Source organism: Cupressus sempervirens, chromosome 6 (genome assembly GCF_028749045.1).
Source record: "Cupressus sempervirens isolate cs-2001-9-10 chromosome 6, ASM2874904v1, whole genome shotgun sequence".
NCBI lineage: Eukaryota > Viridiplantae > Streptophyta > Pinopsida > Cupressales > Cupressaceae > Cupressus > Cupressus sempervirens.
This window is the reverse complement of record NC_143123.1, coordinates 380,997,714-381,014,917: the sequence shown is the minus strand read 5'-3', so window position 1 is coordinate 381,014,917 and position 17,204 is coordinate 380,997,714. Positions and strand designations below refer to the sequence as shown.

At 31.6% G+C, this 17,204-nt stretch overlaps 1 pseudogene; it reads right to left on the bottom strand.

The window, feature by feature from the left end:
• Nucleotides 1-6,770: 6,770 nt before the first annotated feature.
• LOC149552651 (BTB/POZ domain-containing protein At5g48130-like) lies at nt 6,771-10,254 on the bottom strand (annotated as a pseudogene).
• Nucleotides 10,255-17,204: the final 6,950 nt, after the last annotated feature.

The following is a 17,204-nucleotide window of genomic DNA, read 5'->3' as shown; positions in this document are numbered from 1 at the left end:
ATAAGTCCAAATAAGGTTATGGATTAGGATGAACATGTTCGCTATGTGACTTCCAGGAGGAAGTCAAAGCCTAGTGGGGGAGGATGTAAGGTTCCTCCTTGTATGTACTTATCAAATATGAATTCTCTATTAAAACCACTATAGGAGATTTAAACAAATATGAAGTAATGTTTTATGTTGTGAATGTCCTAATGAAAATTGAGATTAGTTGATAGATCCATATTTTAATACTCAGTGATTCAAGAACTACTACATTATCTTGATTGTTTAAACATTAAAATTTCACTAACAATGATATGAGGTGTTTTCACCTGATGATGATGACGTTGATTATGGTGCCTTGATGATTAGATTATATAGTTTAGTATTCTTTAATTGGTGATGTTTATGATGTTAAGTATATGCATGCCTAATGATGATTATTCTAGTATTTTAATTTGAATTATTGAATAAGTTATGTTATATTGATTATGTGATTTCAAATGATTAAATGTGAATAGAAATGAATTAAATAATTAATTATATGAAAGATTCATGTTTTAATTTATGTGACTATCCAGATAAGTTTTGAATATATGTATGTAATTTTTCTTGAGTTACTGATGTGTGAAATGAGTGTGCAGGATATTTTAGCCAAGAAATCTTACATAGAAATGGAACTGAACCCTATGTATAGTTTGTGAAAACCTGGGTTATATTTAATGAAAGATGTAGACCCTATTTTTCGTATTTTATTTGTATCATGAATTGAATGAATGTATCATTCTGTAAGCATTAAGTGTTAATGTTTGTAAGAGTTATTTTATAGTGTCACTTGACACTTGTGACTTGTATATGCATTTTAGCTTGATAGTTAGGATTAACTAAGTAACCTAAAGATATAAGTTGGACTAGGTTAGTGACCTTTTTACTAATTAGTTAGTAATCAAGATTAATTACCCTAATAAATATTAGTGATTAATCTACTTTTTTGAAGGTTGTTAGAAAGTCCAAAAATTTCCAAGCTTTTTGTTAGGTCCCTTAATAGTCCTAGAAGCCAAAAATCATGAAAACTAAGTACCTAAGGGGTATAGGTATGGGTTGGAGGCATTTTACACCCTTCTAGCCCCTTTTGTTGACTTTTGTGGTCATCAAAATATCCTATTTTTGCTTTATTGCAAAAATTTAGTGTTTCTCCATGAGTTGGATAAGTTTGCCTCCACTTGAGGTTAGCCTTATGACAAGTTGAGTTAGAAGACTCTATAACTTTTAGGCAAGTGGGGGAGTTATTTCTTTTTGGAGGTGGTTGAGTGAGTATCTTATTTATAATTAAATTTGAGAGAGTATGAGTATTCACCCAACCTCTAGTTTTAGAGAGCAATTCAGGATTGAAGAAGAAGGAGAAGGAAGGGAAGCTCATCTCAAATTTGTTCCATTTCCATAACCTTATTGTGAAGGTAGGAATCCCTTAGCTCATGTATTTCATGTTTTGTTTCATGCTTAAATTATTTTGTTTGCATATGTATGTTCGTGTGTGTGTTGAGTATGTTTGGGAGGGATTGAAATGGGTTTGTTTTTTAAATGTTTTTCCTTTGTATTTTGCTTTGATTTTTGAAGTGATTGTATGGGTTGTATTGGCATTACTCACCCTTGGATAAGGTAGAAGTGGCCATGTATGGGAGGAGGTCTTTAGTTGGGCTCCAACAGTGCATAGTCTCTTCTTAGGATGAGAAGAGGGAGAGAGTATAGGGTGTTAAGAGTCCCTACTCATCAACACAAACTATGTGTTTGACTTTTGGAATTTAAGATATGAAAGAATGGAAGTTCTTGAGTTTATAGCCCCAAAAGGGCACCTATTATGGTGTTGTGGCCGATGTCTCCTATTGGAAAAATCCACCTTCTCCCTAGTCTGGTTCAATGTCAAACTTATTGTGCAAACTGAGATGGGAGTGAATGTTTGATTTTTTCTTCATGTTATGATTGGTTGTCTCCTAATTAGTTTTCATTCTCTCCATGATCACCTTGATATGTTGCAAACTTTGTAATGGTTTCCCTATAGTGGAACCAAGAAGGAAATTCAGAAATGTTATTGAAATTTCAAACATGTTGGGAGATTTCTCTTTAGGATAGTAATCCTGTGTAAAAATGCTATTTTAAACTTATTGTGGAAATGGAAACGATGTCAAGTTTTCTTCCTAATTTTTTTTTGATGGAGCTTTTGAATCAGGTGGTTCAATAAATGAGAAATGACTAGACCACGTATGTTGATAAAAAAACTGAGTAATATTCTTGCATATGATATTTCTCGTATTTCATTTTTTGCATATTTTTACTTGAAAATGGATAAAATGATGTTTCACTCTTCTTTTGGCATTCATATGTTTCATAATCATATTCATTTGATTGAGGTTAATTAGATAACACAGTGATATATATCAAGTTATGAAATTTAAGATTAAAATATGCTAAGAAAATTTGCATTTGATTTGCACTTAAATTTTGTAATTATACACGAGTGTGAGGAAGTTAAGTAAATCTATTTGAATACTTATGTATTAAATTTAATCCTATTATCACTTTTTTTATAAAAATGGTGTGTTTTTTGCTTTGGGCATGATAGATTTAGGGGTAGGGTTAGAAATAGAGCTAGAGTTAGAGTTAGAGTTAGGGTTAGGGTGAAAAATAGAGTTGGAGTTAGGGTTAGAGTTAGGATTAGAGTTAAAGTTAGGGTTATAATTAGGTTAGGGTTGTATTAACCCTAAAATGGTTGCCTAGACTATGGGCTCCCATTATTCAATTTATCAACTTTCCTAAATCAATGGTTTGCAATATTTTATTAAATCAATTCAAATCAATTTCTTTGATCAAATTGAAATTAATTCAATTATTTTAACATTTCCTAAGGTTTGATCATTTTATCCTAAGTCTTATTTAATTAAAAGAAAACCTCTCTTTTAATTAAATAATTAATCAACATTTAATTAATTAAGAGGTTAAACCCCTCTTTTAATTTAATTAAATATTTCCTATTTAATTAAAAGAACTTGCTCCTTTTTAATTAAATAAAATCCCACTTGAAAAAGGAAATTAAATAAATTCTTTTTTCATGCACACATAAATGCACATATTTCTAAGTGGGATTCCATTTAATTTTCTTCCTTTTTTTTTTTTTCATTGGTGGAATTTTGTCTCACATGGATCATTCTTTTTCCATCCTTGATTAAATCTTATTGCCTCTTAATCTTAATCGTCCATTCTTCTTTATAAGGGAGAGCCTTCTCATCATTTTTGACATCCACAATTATGCTATTGTTATGCTACAAGTTTGGAAAGTGACTTTAGGAGGAGTTTGAGCATTAAAGCTTTTTGTGGAGAACTTCTACCTTCTTGTCTTCTTCTCTCATGCATCCATGGCTTCCATCATTATTATCCATCCTTTCATTTTCATATTATCTTAGATATATATATTTTCTTTCATAGATTAGATTTCCTTTCTTGAATTTCTTTGCATTGTTATTATTTAGATTAGCTTGCATCTTCATTTGCATGCATATTTTGATCTTTAAATCTATCACTTTATAGTATACTTGCATGGGCTCAAACTAGGTCAAACTGAGGGCCTCCACACTAGTACATTTGACCCCATTTTTAGACCAAAATTTTTGACCATCTATTAAAATGTTTTAGATTGGTCAGAATATGGAAGGAAAAATATTTTCTTTTTTTAAATCCATGCCCATGTTGGTTGAAATTTCAACCAACATGAGCTTAACATGTTAAAATGAAAAAGGGTTTCATCCTATTTCATTTTTATGTTTAACATGGAGTGCGCACGGGAGCTGCAAAAGCACAAGAATTGGTGAATTTGATTGACTGTTACTCACAACATGATCAACTAAACACTTTAACAATATCAAGGTAGGAGAAGAGGTGGGAATTGAGGAAGAGGCCTCAATCTATGGATTATTTCAAACTTTTTCTACATACTCACATCTTGGGCCCTCTATTCTTCTGGGATGATCAAAACCACTAGTTGTTTTGTAGAGGGCATCTAGGTTCTCATTAGCACAAATGGAAATAATAGTTGGCTTCTTTACATGTTCTCTCCACATGAAGGGGAGCTATGTGCTGAGTTCCCCTTAAATCATTACCTTTTTTATTTATTTTGGTAGCTGCTTGATAGATTACAAAGGTCATGGGTTAAGTGTTTCTAAACAACTATACTTGTGGAAGCTAAGGAGACTATAGAGTGAGCAACCTAGAAGATTAAGGGAATCCTCATCATCATCTATGCATTCTCTAGGTATTTTAATATTATGTTTTCAATTTGACTACCTCTCTCTATCTCTAGGGTTTATGGTTTCCCCAACTTATGGCTTCTTTTGTACTTATCACATTTTCCTTCCATTGTTGTTGTTAATTTAATGCAAGATTCACATAAAAGATATCCCACACTACCCTAGCAAAAAATTTCTCCAAATTTAATCCTCTTCAGTAACTATGTACAAGGAACTTCAAGTTTTCCAATCTCACAATATTTCAAAAGAATTTTTATCAATGATCATAAACATCAATATGAATATCTTAGACTCTCAGTAAGTTACTAGAGACATACCTCACTCAAACATGATGCAGTAGGAAACAATGGTGAACTTTAAATCCCATCAAATATAATCTTAAGTTCAAAGAAAATTATTACTTTTTAAAATCATTAAGTAAGAATTTCTGCAACAAAAATTATTGTTTGAATTTTATGCATAAGGTGTTTGATAAAGAGAGTTAATTTTTTGCTACCAATATCTTTAGAGGAGGAATATAATATTTGTTTTATTAAACTATTTAAACTAGCACAAATCATGTACTGATTCATGCATATTCCATCATTATCTCTGCATGTTGTGTGATAGGGCTCGTTAGCCTTTACTTTTAGCTTGTTATTTGTTAACTTATTCTAGTTATTTCTTATACCCATGAATACATGGTTAATCACTACTTCCATGTATAAATATATCTCATTATGCAAACTAATATGGTTAAATATCACTATTTTCATGTATAAATAAATCTCATTATGCAAACTAAGTCATTCAATTACTCTACCAATACTCAATATGGTATCAGAGCAATGCATATCCCATGCCTTGCCTGCTATCTTGTGATGTGAAGGGATTATCTGCATTGGTTGAGATGCGAGGGAAGATGCAACATTTTTTGATAGGTTACATGGCAGAGCTAACCCCAATGTACCCCATTAGGCTTTTCCTTGTGCTTAATTTATTGTGTTATTTTCATGTGATGTGACAGAAGGTGTTGTCACTCTAAATGTGGCCCCCACATTCTTCCAACATGTAGCAAAGTATTCACTTCCCATCATGATAGACAACTTAGAAATGAGAGACAAGGAATACTTTTGGCAGTATTCAATATGAATTGGCACACTAGCTTTTGAGTTGGCTCTTAGAAAGAGCATTGGAAGAGGTGGTCACTACTAATTTCTCCTAGGTATCTCAATTTGATGCACCCTAGAAAACTTGATTAGCTTCTTTAGGTTGTTCATGTACTCTAATAGAGAAACTACTTTGTACTTGGCTCTTGCTATGTCATTTTGGGCCAAATTTTTTCAAGGTTCTAAAGGTCCATGGTCATATATGTAAGTTTCCACACTACTAATTCATTTTTCATTTTTAATAGATTTAGATGTGATTGCTCTTGATGACATTAAATTGGTATGTTTAGTTGTTGTCCTTGTCTAAGGCTTAAAGCCCTCATTTTCCCAAGGTGATTTTTTATCAAGCTTGCATTTTGCACCTACTCATGAATATTATCAACTTTGGTTTATTCTCTCAACTAGTTGTGTATGACATTTAAAAACTAGTATAACACCTAACCATAGCCTATGCACCTCTCATTGGGAACCATATCAAGTTAGCTCTTCACAAGGCTTGCATATTAGTAGGTCATTTAGTTGGCTTTTTTCTTCAAAGTGCCTAAGGAATTTGCAATGGATGGACGATCTATGTCACCTTGAACTATACCTTTCCTCATTCAATCATGAGAAGAATTTGACACAACCTTTCTCTCTAGGGCTTGGAATTTTTTCATTTATGATGTTTACTTATCAACTCTACATCATTTGGCAATGATCTAATCTATATGCATGTAGCTTTTTGAAAATAAATAAATTCTTTTATTGTAAATTTTGAAAATTATTTTCATCTTTATTTTAGATTGAATTCATCATTATTACCTCTAAAAGTGTGCTTTCTTGTTCCGACTCATATTAACTAGAAAATTATAATAAATGTGAGTTTCCTTGTAAAATTTGAAATTTAAATAATTTCCACTCTTTTTAATATTTATCTAAATGATTCCAACATGTTTAAAAGGTGATTGCAAGGGGGAAGCCAAGGAGCTACCAGGATAGAAAACAAGGAGGCTAGGAGGAAGCCAGTAAAAAGGTGCGAGTAGTAGGAGAGTTATTTTTATGCTGATTTTTTTTTTGTCATTTTTTTGATTGTCAATAATATCAAATTATTGCATAGGTGTACACACATCCCATAGCATAATTATATTACATTAAAAATATTGGTTTCTAAATTTTTGAGTTTATGAGTATAAATATTGTTTAATCTAATTATAATAACTTTGAGAAGGAAGCTCACATTCTATCATAAGGCCTTGTAAGATTTATGATGTTACTAAGCTATGTGGAATTTTATGATGTTACTCAGTTATATAGAATTTTATGAGGTTACATGTATTTTAGGAATAGGTCATGACCACTCATTTACTTATGGCTTAAAGAAAACTTCTTCTGACAACCTTTGGTAGTTAAGCATTTTGCATATGTTTTTCCTCTCAGTCTTTGATATCTATGAATGCATCTGCACAAAGGAATCAAACCTACATATATTACTCAAATTTTTCCTCTATGGATAGATCAAGAAGAGCATGCTCTTTAGTGGTATATATATAATATATGTATCAACTTAGATGTTACAAGGGAGGAACATATATGCATTAGATTTTGTTTCTATTTCTTCAATTTTGTTTGTAAATCCTATAGTTTCTAGTGGGTTGCTCCATAGAGGACATCCAAGCCAAGTAATGCAAGGACTACATGCAACATATAGTTTCCATCATCAAAGGCAATATATTGAAACCCTTAGTTCATACACATAGAACCTTCTTTCAAGAACTACATTCAAATCATTCATATAAATATAAGTAAAATCTTAAAATATGCAAGCATGTAAAAAACTCTTCTTTGTTGACCTAAATGGAAACAAATCATTTTTATTTATAATTTCTTGAAACAACATATGAATCTCAATGATTGTACTTGAAATCGCATTATGGTAAATCAATAGGCATTCATCAAGTTCAATCACCTTTGTAATCAAGCATATTATTTTGTTGTTTTAAACACAAATATTTTATGATTTTCCCTTTCATTGTAATGCATTTGCAAAGAAGCTTTTCATATGATTATCAAACAATTGAGTAGTACCATCAATGATGAATGTCCTAACAGTTACAATCTACTTCTTCAAATACTAAATTGGATGATATCCACTACAACAGTTTTACTTTTAACCTGCATATTTATTAGATGATCATAATTTATAAATTTCCTTAGAGATTCTTATATTTAATGTGACTAGTTTACATGAATAGTGACATTGTCTTTAATAGTCCATAATCTTCTCTAAAACAAGATGATACTCCAGTTATGGATTTCCTTCTCTAGTTATGGATCTCCTTCTCTATGGGTTTGATTGCTTTTCAAAATCAAGATATTTGATATAAGTGACACCTTCCACTATATCTTCCCATAGAACAAATCCATCTGCTATAGAGCTAGGAGTAAAATCAACGAATAGGTGAGACAGAGTAAAAGTCATGAAAATACAAATAGAAAGTATGGTGAATTCATATATCATTCACAAGGTACTAGAAATTAAATTTCAATATTTAAAAAAAAAATCCCCATGTTAGAAAATATGTTGGAGGCTATGATCTAGAAGCTCCCTAGTATGGGTAGAAATCAAACCATGGAGCATGGAAGATCAATATGCAGCAAGGATAATGGACAATGGCCAAAATATAGTTTTAAATGAGATTACCATATATATCTATATTTCTATGTTCAGAGTATACTTGAAATGCCCTACTAGGGAACCCAATGTACAAATACAAGATTACATCCATTAAATATAGCAATACATCTCCATATGATAAGAAAGGATAGAACAACTGCAACTATGTTCCCTAGTAGGATGTTAGAATACTATGGAATTCTTTGGTCACTAGTACACTAGCATTCACATAGCATCATTTGATGTTAATTATAGTCAGGAATTATGTAGAGATCATGACTAGCTACAATGGTTAATCATTATCTAGCTTCATCAAAGAACATTAGGTAAAACTAAAATATCAAATTAAAGAAAGTGTAGTAAACCTTACCTTAAGGTATAAGTCAATAGCTTTGTAGAGCTAATCATAGATAGGCCTACAAGAGTATGACATAGTTTCAACCAAATCTAGGAAAATGGCATGTGAAACATTGGAATTGGTAGCAATTTTTGTGAGATACTCATCCCACACTTTGGCCACATTACATACAAATGAATTTTTTCTAGTGGAGCTATGAGAATTGGCATTCCCTTCATTGAAAAGGGTGTAATCAGACTCTTCCCTCGCATCACTTTTTTGAGACATGAACATGGAAACTATATGTTGCATGCTCTCTACCTCCAAAATACCAAATTATCAATTACATCATCATCATTCTTCAATGGCAATAAGAAATTTGTTGTCATAGCTTGATCTAACTAGCTTGAAATTCTATTTTCAAGTTTAAAGGTGCACTCTCTGTCTACACTCCATGCAAGGGAATAGCAAAGGAGCCCTAATAGGAAGGTAATAGGTACAATATATTTGTTCATAGGGAGCAACTTAACCACACATTCCACCTCTGCTTTCATCTCACCACTTTTGTCTTTTATCATGTTTAAACCTTGAATGTTCACCCTATCAAATATACATTTGTAATGATAAAGGATTGATTAGAATCTAGGAAAATGAATCTAGATGTAAATCAGATCAAATCATCAAAGGACTATAAAGTTCTATTAGATTTCATTTTAAGTGTATTTGTTAGAGTTATAGATCTCCATTGAATTTTTTTAACAAATTTTCTCTCATTTCAAAGAAGCAATGTGGAAATGTAATCTATGAAGGAAATTTCCCATATAGCTTCCTTGAACAAAAAGTTCCCATATAGCTTCCTTAAAACAACAAGAGCACCCACCTATCGGTGTACAAAAATAGTGCTCTGCAGATAAATTTCTCATTAATGCCTTTCCTTATGATTGACTCTATTATCTACCTCAAATAGTCTAAAGGAAGGTTGATTAGGTCATTGATCAGATTCTCCATGTGACCACCCCCCAATTCGATCTCCATGGGTGCCAATGGAAATAGTGCAAGAGCTCATTTTTCAATTGTAGAGTAGGTTAAGAGTGATATTGCTTCAATACAAGTGCTAACTATCCCAAACCCTTGGGCTATGGGATTAAGATTCTCATAGAATTAGAGGGATTCAATGACATGGTCCCAGTTCTTTAGTATTGTATCTTTGAAATATCAGTCACTTCATTTGCAAAGATTTCCTCTAGAGTAGTCCTCCTTCATTTCCAAAAACTCCAATGCACTCTTGATTGTTGAGATGATGGATGGTTCCATGTGTATCATACAACCATATCAATGGGCTACTATGAGTTCAAAAGTCTTTGCCCCACCTGGACAAGAATTCAAATGTATTTTTTGGCTTCCTTCAACTTTTAATTCAAGTATCCACTCATGGACACCAAAAGTAACTACATGTAGACACGTAAATAAGTTGAAATGCATTCATAACTAATATAGAATATGAAAAATACAAGGTGGACAAGATCAATTCATGTACCTTGTGAAGATGGAAAGTGGAATCCTTAATGTGAACTACTATGTTGGTTGAGAACCCCATAGCTTCAGACCTGTGCAGACCATACCAGATTAGAAAATCCAAGAGCTATGAAAATTTACCTTCATGAAATAGAAATGGAAGTAATAGCTAGTTGCAAACAAATTTTTCTAGTCAGTCTTGTAGTGCCACTCATGACTATTATAAGAAATTTCATTTTTCTATTCACTAGTCTTGAATTTACTTTCTAGTCATTGTCTTCCAAGTTTTCTAATCTCCCTTTTTTCATACCATGCATTACCCATTGTTCACTCTTCTATTATTATTTCACGTTATTTGTCATTTGGTTGACTTTAGTATCAACTTTACTATCTCTAAACTCTTTTCTAGTTGTGACCTATATTATTTTTCTTGTCCATGTTCCACATGTCTATCATTGTGTGTTTTGAGGCAAGAATCTATGGATTAGAATAGGCAACTGCTTGCAAACATTCCTTTCTATCCACAATTAAGATTTGGATATGATTTTTTGGATTGTGAACAACTTTGCCAATAAAAATATCCTTTTAGGTGGATGTGTCAGCTCTATGAATCAATTTACTTGTCTCTTCATTTTTTGGAGATTTGTTAAATTGTAGGATAGGTGAGGGTTTGGACTTTTGTACATAGTCATGATGATCCAATTATAAGTTCAATGTTTTCTATTTGCCAAACTTGTATTTATGCACTAGATTTTGCTTGTTTAGTTATGTAGTCTCTTTCTTAACACATTTCTTATATAGTCTTTGTTAAAATCATATATGAAATCAACATTTGTGGTTTGGAAGAACTTATCTTTTACTCTGTATGCAAAGTAATATTTTAGAGCTTCTATAGCATGGCCATTGAGAATAAGGACATCAGAGTAGATTTTGACATTTTCCTATCAATTTTGGAAATCTGAGAATGTGAGAATGTTTACTGCAACAATATCAGGGATCACAAATTCTAGGTTTTGGAATTCCTTTGTTACCTCCTCTATACATTTACTGTGGTAGAAAATTGCATATACATAGCATCTTCTACATTTGTTTCTCAAAATAGTATGGTATGGATACAAATTTTAGATTTCTACTAGCTATTTGATACAAATTTTTGTTTCTCAAAGTTCATGTGTCTTGCTATTTGATGGTACATTTCTTCAAGAAATATTGTTTAAGTTTTTTTTATCTTGCTTAGCAAATGGATTTAAAACAATGCATATACTCATGCAATGGATTTAGAAAGTGAACAAAAGACAAGAGAAAAAATCATAAATCCTTAGATTCAAAAAATTCATCATCTGAAAGGGCCTTAAAACAAGTATTACAATACATATAGTAAGAGTTAATGCACACCATGACCATTCTTGATTATATGAATTGTAGAATTGTACGCCTTCTTTGCAACCAAATCATTTGATGAAAACCAATGAAATAAATGTTCTAACAAGTAACAAACCATAGGATCCATGTGCTACGAAGATGCATTCCATTAAGACTCATGGCTATTTGAAAAGGAAATTACTAAAGGGCTCACTTGGATTAGTTAGATCATGGCCCTTGTCATACCAACTAAGATTTTTGTAAGATAGAATTTATGCATTTGAACTCCCAAAAGGTTTTGGAGTATCATGTGTCTAGTTGTGACATAGATCTATTAGGTAACACTCTTTTTATGTTTATGGTTGCAAGATAGAACCATTTCCATGGTATAATTAATGTTTAAGGCTCTCACGCCCAAAATATTTTAGCAAATCATGTTTACAATTGCAATATAGAACCACTAGATGACACTTTAGTTATTCTTGCACATATTGTTTCATCACACAATTGCACATTTTATTTGGAGTATCATGCTTATAGTTTAGTTTCAATTGGAAACTTCATGCTTACAACTAATTGTTAGCATTGACAAATATATATTCTCTGGGATTGCTTTCACATTGGCATTCTATTTTTAAATAGATTTCTCATTTAGTGATATCAGATTTCCACAATTCAAATCAATGAATTATTTTTTCTAGGTTTGATTGTGCAATGGTAATATTTTAGATGGCACTATATGATCCTAAATATGAGACTATATCACAATAGATTATTATATGTAAATGCCAAGCATATTGAATTGTCTCGTTGCAAAAGCCTGTCCACAAAATGTTCCTAGAGCAGTTCCTATTCCTAGCTAGCCTCTTGGTATTGGTAAAACCATAGATAATGAAATGTCTAATTACTCTTAGTCTATAGTCCTTAGGATAATAATCTTCAGCAACAATGATAACTATGTCTTACTCTTATCTCAAACTATATAAACCTCTTAATAAATTGATGAAAATATGATGCCCTTGTTGAATGATTTTCAAAAGGTAATGTCCATCTAACTGGAGCACACATAGATCACATCTAATTCATATTTCCTTTTATATCTTACTAAAGATCATATATTTCCTTGAGAAAAAAATTGCTATACATTAATATGTTTCAATCTTTTAGTCATCGTCATTAGTTGATGCATTAATCACATTATCATTGCTATCAAGATTAATCAAGACATGCTATAGATGGCACCTAAGTAACTTTTACCTTGTGACATCTCTTTGAGGAATTTTACAAATAATTAAGATACTTTGTCTATAACTCCACATTTTGCAAACATCTAGGCCTTCTAGAAATTATAAGATCATTTTAGTTACATTTGAAAACATTAATCAACAATTTCCATATGTGCAAATATAAACATTAACTACAACATGTCCAATTTATTTGTAGATATATTTATCTATGAAGAAAGACCACACTTGACAATATGAAACCATAAAAAAATAATAGACAATGGCTGCATTATGGTCTCAGTTTTGAAAAAAACTTGATAAATGTTATTGTCCTTGCAAAAAGTGTTAGGGCTTAAAAAATCAAAGAATTCTAATCACAATAGCCCAGAGTCATTGTAGGAAACATGGTCACATTGAAGGGAGCCATGATTTTTTTCCATTGTTGAATGTGAATTTCCTACTGGAGGAACATGGAGGTGTGAATATCCAAGTTAGGGATAACACTCCCATGGAAGAAGATGATAATGTGCCAAAGGACATGATTGAAAAAGCTGGTATTGGGGTAGGTGATGAAGAGGCTCACAATGATGGTACTAATGAATTTGATAATGATGATGAAGATGGTCTTGATATACTTTTACTTGAGAAGGCACATGAGCCCTTATAGGAAGGCTCCCAAACAACTCTACTCTCGGCTATAGTGTTGTTGGTGAACTTAAAGGTTATGAATGGTATATCCAATGTAGCAATGTCACATATTCTAAGGTATGCCATTTTTGTCATCTCCAATGTTAGCATACAATTACTATTCATTATATTAACAATACATATTTATTGTTGTAGGTTGATAGGTGATTTTTTGTTACTACCATCAAACATTTTGCATTGTTTGTACCGAGAATTATCTACCATTATGAATCAGATTGGAATGAAGTATCAGACAATACATGCATTTTCCAATGATCACACTCTATATCATAAACAACATGAATTTACAATAGAATTCCCTAATTTTCATATTAGTAGATATCAATTAGATCAAATAGCAATAAAGGTGCCTCACAAGGTTCTTCAATGCATTCACATTATTCCACATCTTCAATGATTATTTAGGTGAGCTAGCATGGCATAATTTATGGATTACCATGCATGCAATAGAATTCAAGATGATGTTATGAAAATGCCTACTGATGGTTCTAAATTCAAAGAGATAGAAGAAACATGGTCGCACTTTAAAGAAGAACCTCGTAACCTAAAGCTTTCATTGGCAGCGGACAATGTCAATCCATATGGAGATATGAGATCTATTTACTTAGTGTGGCCTATTTTTGTTATTAACAATAACATTCCTCCTTGGATGTCCATAAAGAGGAAGCACATAATGTTGTCAATGATTGTGCTAGGTATTTTTTTCATTTTATAGTTATCTAAATTAATTTATAAACAATGCATGAAAATGGTCATAATTATTATGTAATGTTTATGTTCATTCAATTACTAGGTAAATACCAAGTTAAAGATATGAACATGTATATTGAGCCCCTAATTGATGCATTGTTAAAGTTATAGAATGGTCTCACTATGTATGACATCTCTAGACTGATAGGACATCGACAATTTCAATTCCATGCAATGCTTGTATGGACAATACATGATGCCCCTGGGCTAACTCATTTTTGTAGTATGTTATATTATTAAGATCACATATTTTTGGTCTATTATAGTGCTTACACATTACAATCATATGCTTAATTTGTGCATGATAATTGTACATGATCTTTTAGGTCTTTAGATAAAGGAAAAATTTGCATGTCCAATTTGTGGTCCTAAGATGAAATCTCATCATTTGAAAAGTTTAGGAAAGTAGGTGTTCGATGAGTTTAGGCACTTTCTCCACAATAATCATAGGTATCGAATTGCCAAAAAAAATATTTTCAATGGGAAAGAAGAGACATCATCAAAGCCACAAAGAATGACACCTCATCTATGGAAGTTGGAATATGATCAACTAAATCGTTGAGGTAATGTCCAATTTGTCATCCAAAGTTTAAAATTTATATTTTGATATTCTCTTATATTTACTAATGTTGTAATTGATGCTCATGAAGGTTTTCAAGGCATCAATGACAAACTTCCTAGAGGAATGAAAAGTTATCGTACTCAATGTAGTAGGTTACCATATTACAATGATCTCCCAATTGTGCATTTGTTTGATGCTATGCATAGTGGAAAGAATGTAATAGAGACACTATGGAAAATGTTGGATGGAAGGCATGATAGAGAAAAAATTCCCAAAATTTGTACTGACATTCATGAATCCAATCACGGACTAAAAGATTTCATTGAATCAAATAGCAATGGAAACTGCATAAATACAAGTGCCCTTCCTTGGTTATTAATAGAGCAACAAAGTGATGCATTAAAAGAAGTCATAAAAAAAGAAAAAATTTCAATAGGATTTGCTACAAATATAAGTAGTCTTCTATCAAAGAAAGGTGATTTTGGGCTAGGGTTGGAAAAACGTGATTGGAATACCTTCATCAAGGTAAGTCATGTTCTCTATTTATAGTATATTTCTAAAATTAAATGTACTATCTATTGCATTATTTAATAATATATTGAAATGATCATTTTTTAATGATTGTAGTACATTCTATCTCTATCCCTTCCACACTAGTTTGACAACAATATTAAACAAGTTATATATGATGTTGGAGAATACATGAGGTTAGAAGTGTTTTTTTCTTAGATTTGTAGCTTTTTATCTAAAATCTATTGTATAATTTTATTTAAAATCTTTTTTATGTGTTTTTGTGTGTTGAATCTCTTTTAGGTGGTTATCATCTAAAGAAATTGATTAAAAAGATATTAAATATTGGAAGAGAAAAAATTCATAGCTTATGTGTGAAATGCAAAAGTGTTTACCTCCAACCTTTTTCAATGCTCAAGAACACTACCTCATACATCAAGTTGAGGAGTTTGAATTGTGTGGACCTATACAAACTAGGTCAATGTGGATGGTTAAGAGGCACTTAAAATTTATGAAGGGTTTGGTTTGACAAATAGCACATATTGAGGGTTCTATGGTAGAGGGATATATGGTATACCAGGCCATGGTGTACATTAGTGAATATCTTCCAAAGTTTGTAGCAAATATCCATGTAGACCACATTTGAGATCCTAACTCTAATGACAAATTTGAAGGGGAGTACCTGACAGGGAAAGGTAGATTAAGGAGAATGAGAGGTAATTATGAGTTTTTTTTTTTAGTTTAATAATTCTTATCCATCATCAATATATATAAATTATTTGTAGTTGGTGTAATTGTCTTTTTTGTAGTTGGTTGTGAGTGAGATGCACTACATTTGTATATTGCAAAAAATCTTGATTGGATGATAGTATGGATTGAATAGTCTCAAAAAAATGGTCACTCATTAACATGGGATGGTGTTGCATTGTTGGTTAAAGAAGCTCATCATAATGGAGATCTCAATGTTACACCAATGGTACTTGATCTAGTATATGGCTTAAGAGATACAAAGGTACACATAAGATTACTAATAATGAGACATAAGTTTAATATCAACTCACAAATCGATGCAAATAATCTTGACATGTTTGAATAATTATAGGTCAAACACCATAAAGCTATATACTACCATGGCTATAGATTTTGCACAAAAAAGTCAGACAAAATGAAGAAAATGTGTGATTCTGAGATAAGTGTTGTCTTCACGATCACTAATATATCATCTAAAACTAACATACATCCTCAACAATTTGAAAATTGATACTGTGAAATTTTGGATGATATACTTGAGTGTGACTTTAATTCATTCAAAATAGTTCTATTTTTTATCAAATGGTACAAGCTACAACTGAATCAAAATGATCTTGATAGGACTATTATTGAACAAGATAGTAAATTTACTATGATTAATACAAGGTCATTTGAGCCAATCGGAGATAAGCCCTATGTTCTTCCAAGCTAATGCGAGCAAATTTTTGATTTTGGTGTTTCACACAAACCAAGTTAGTCATTTGTTGTTAGACATGACCCAAGAGGAAGGTTGGTAAAATATAATGTGATGGAAGAAGAATATATTGAAGAAGTACAAGACAAAGTAAATGATTATTAGGAATGATAGTTACCCAGTGATGAAGAAGGAAGAAGATGGTGATGATTTTGGTCATGTTGATGATAATGGTGATAATAATGATGATGATGTTGATGATGATCATGATCATGGTGATGAAGATGGTGATGATGGTCATGATGATGATGGTAATGAAGATGATGATGATGGAAATGAAGATGGTGGTGGTGATGGCAATGATCAATGTGATAAGTACAATGATGGTGATGATGTGATGATGATGATGATGATGATGACATGGATGAAGATCATGATGATCAATGAAATGTCTAGGTAGGATCAAGGTCAAATATGATGGGGTCATGTAAGACCAATTTTTTCTTTCCAAACCATATGTGTAGATATAAACATTAAATAGAATATGTCAAATATTTTAGATATACTCATTAGTTACACCAAATTTTTGGCTAACTAAAGACAAATTATTTGCATATACAATCTACTTTATTATTAATATTTGTTTTGTGAAGTCTATTACTTTAATTTTGCTGCTGATTTTTAAGACTTACTAATCTTTTTCATAAGGTGA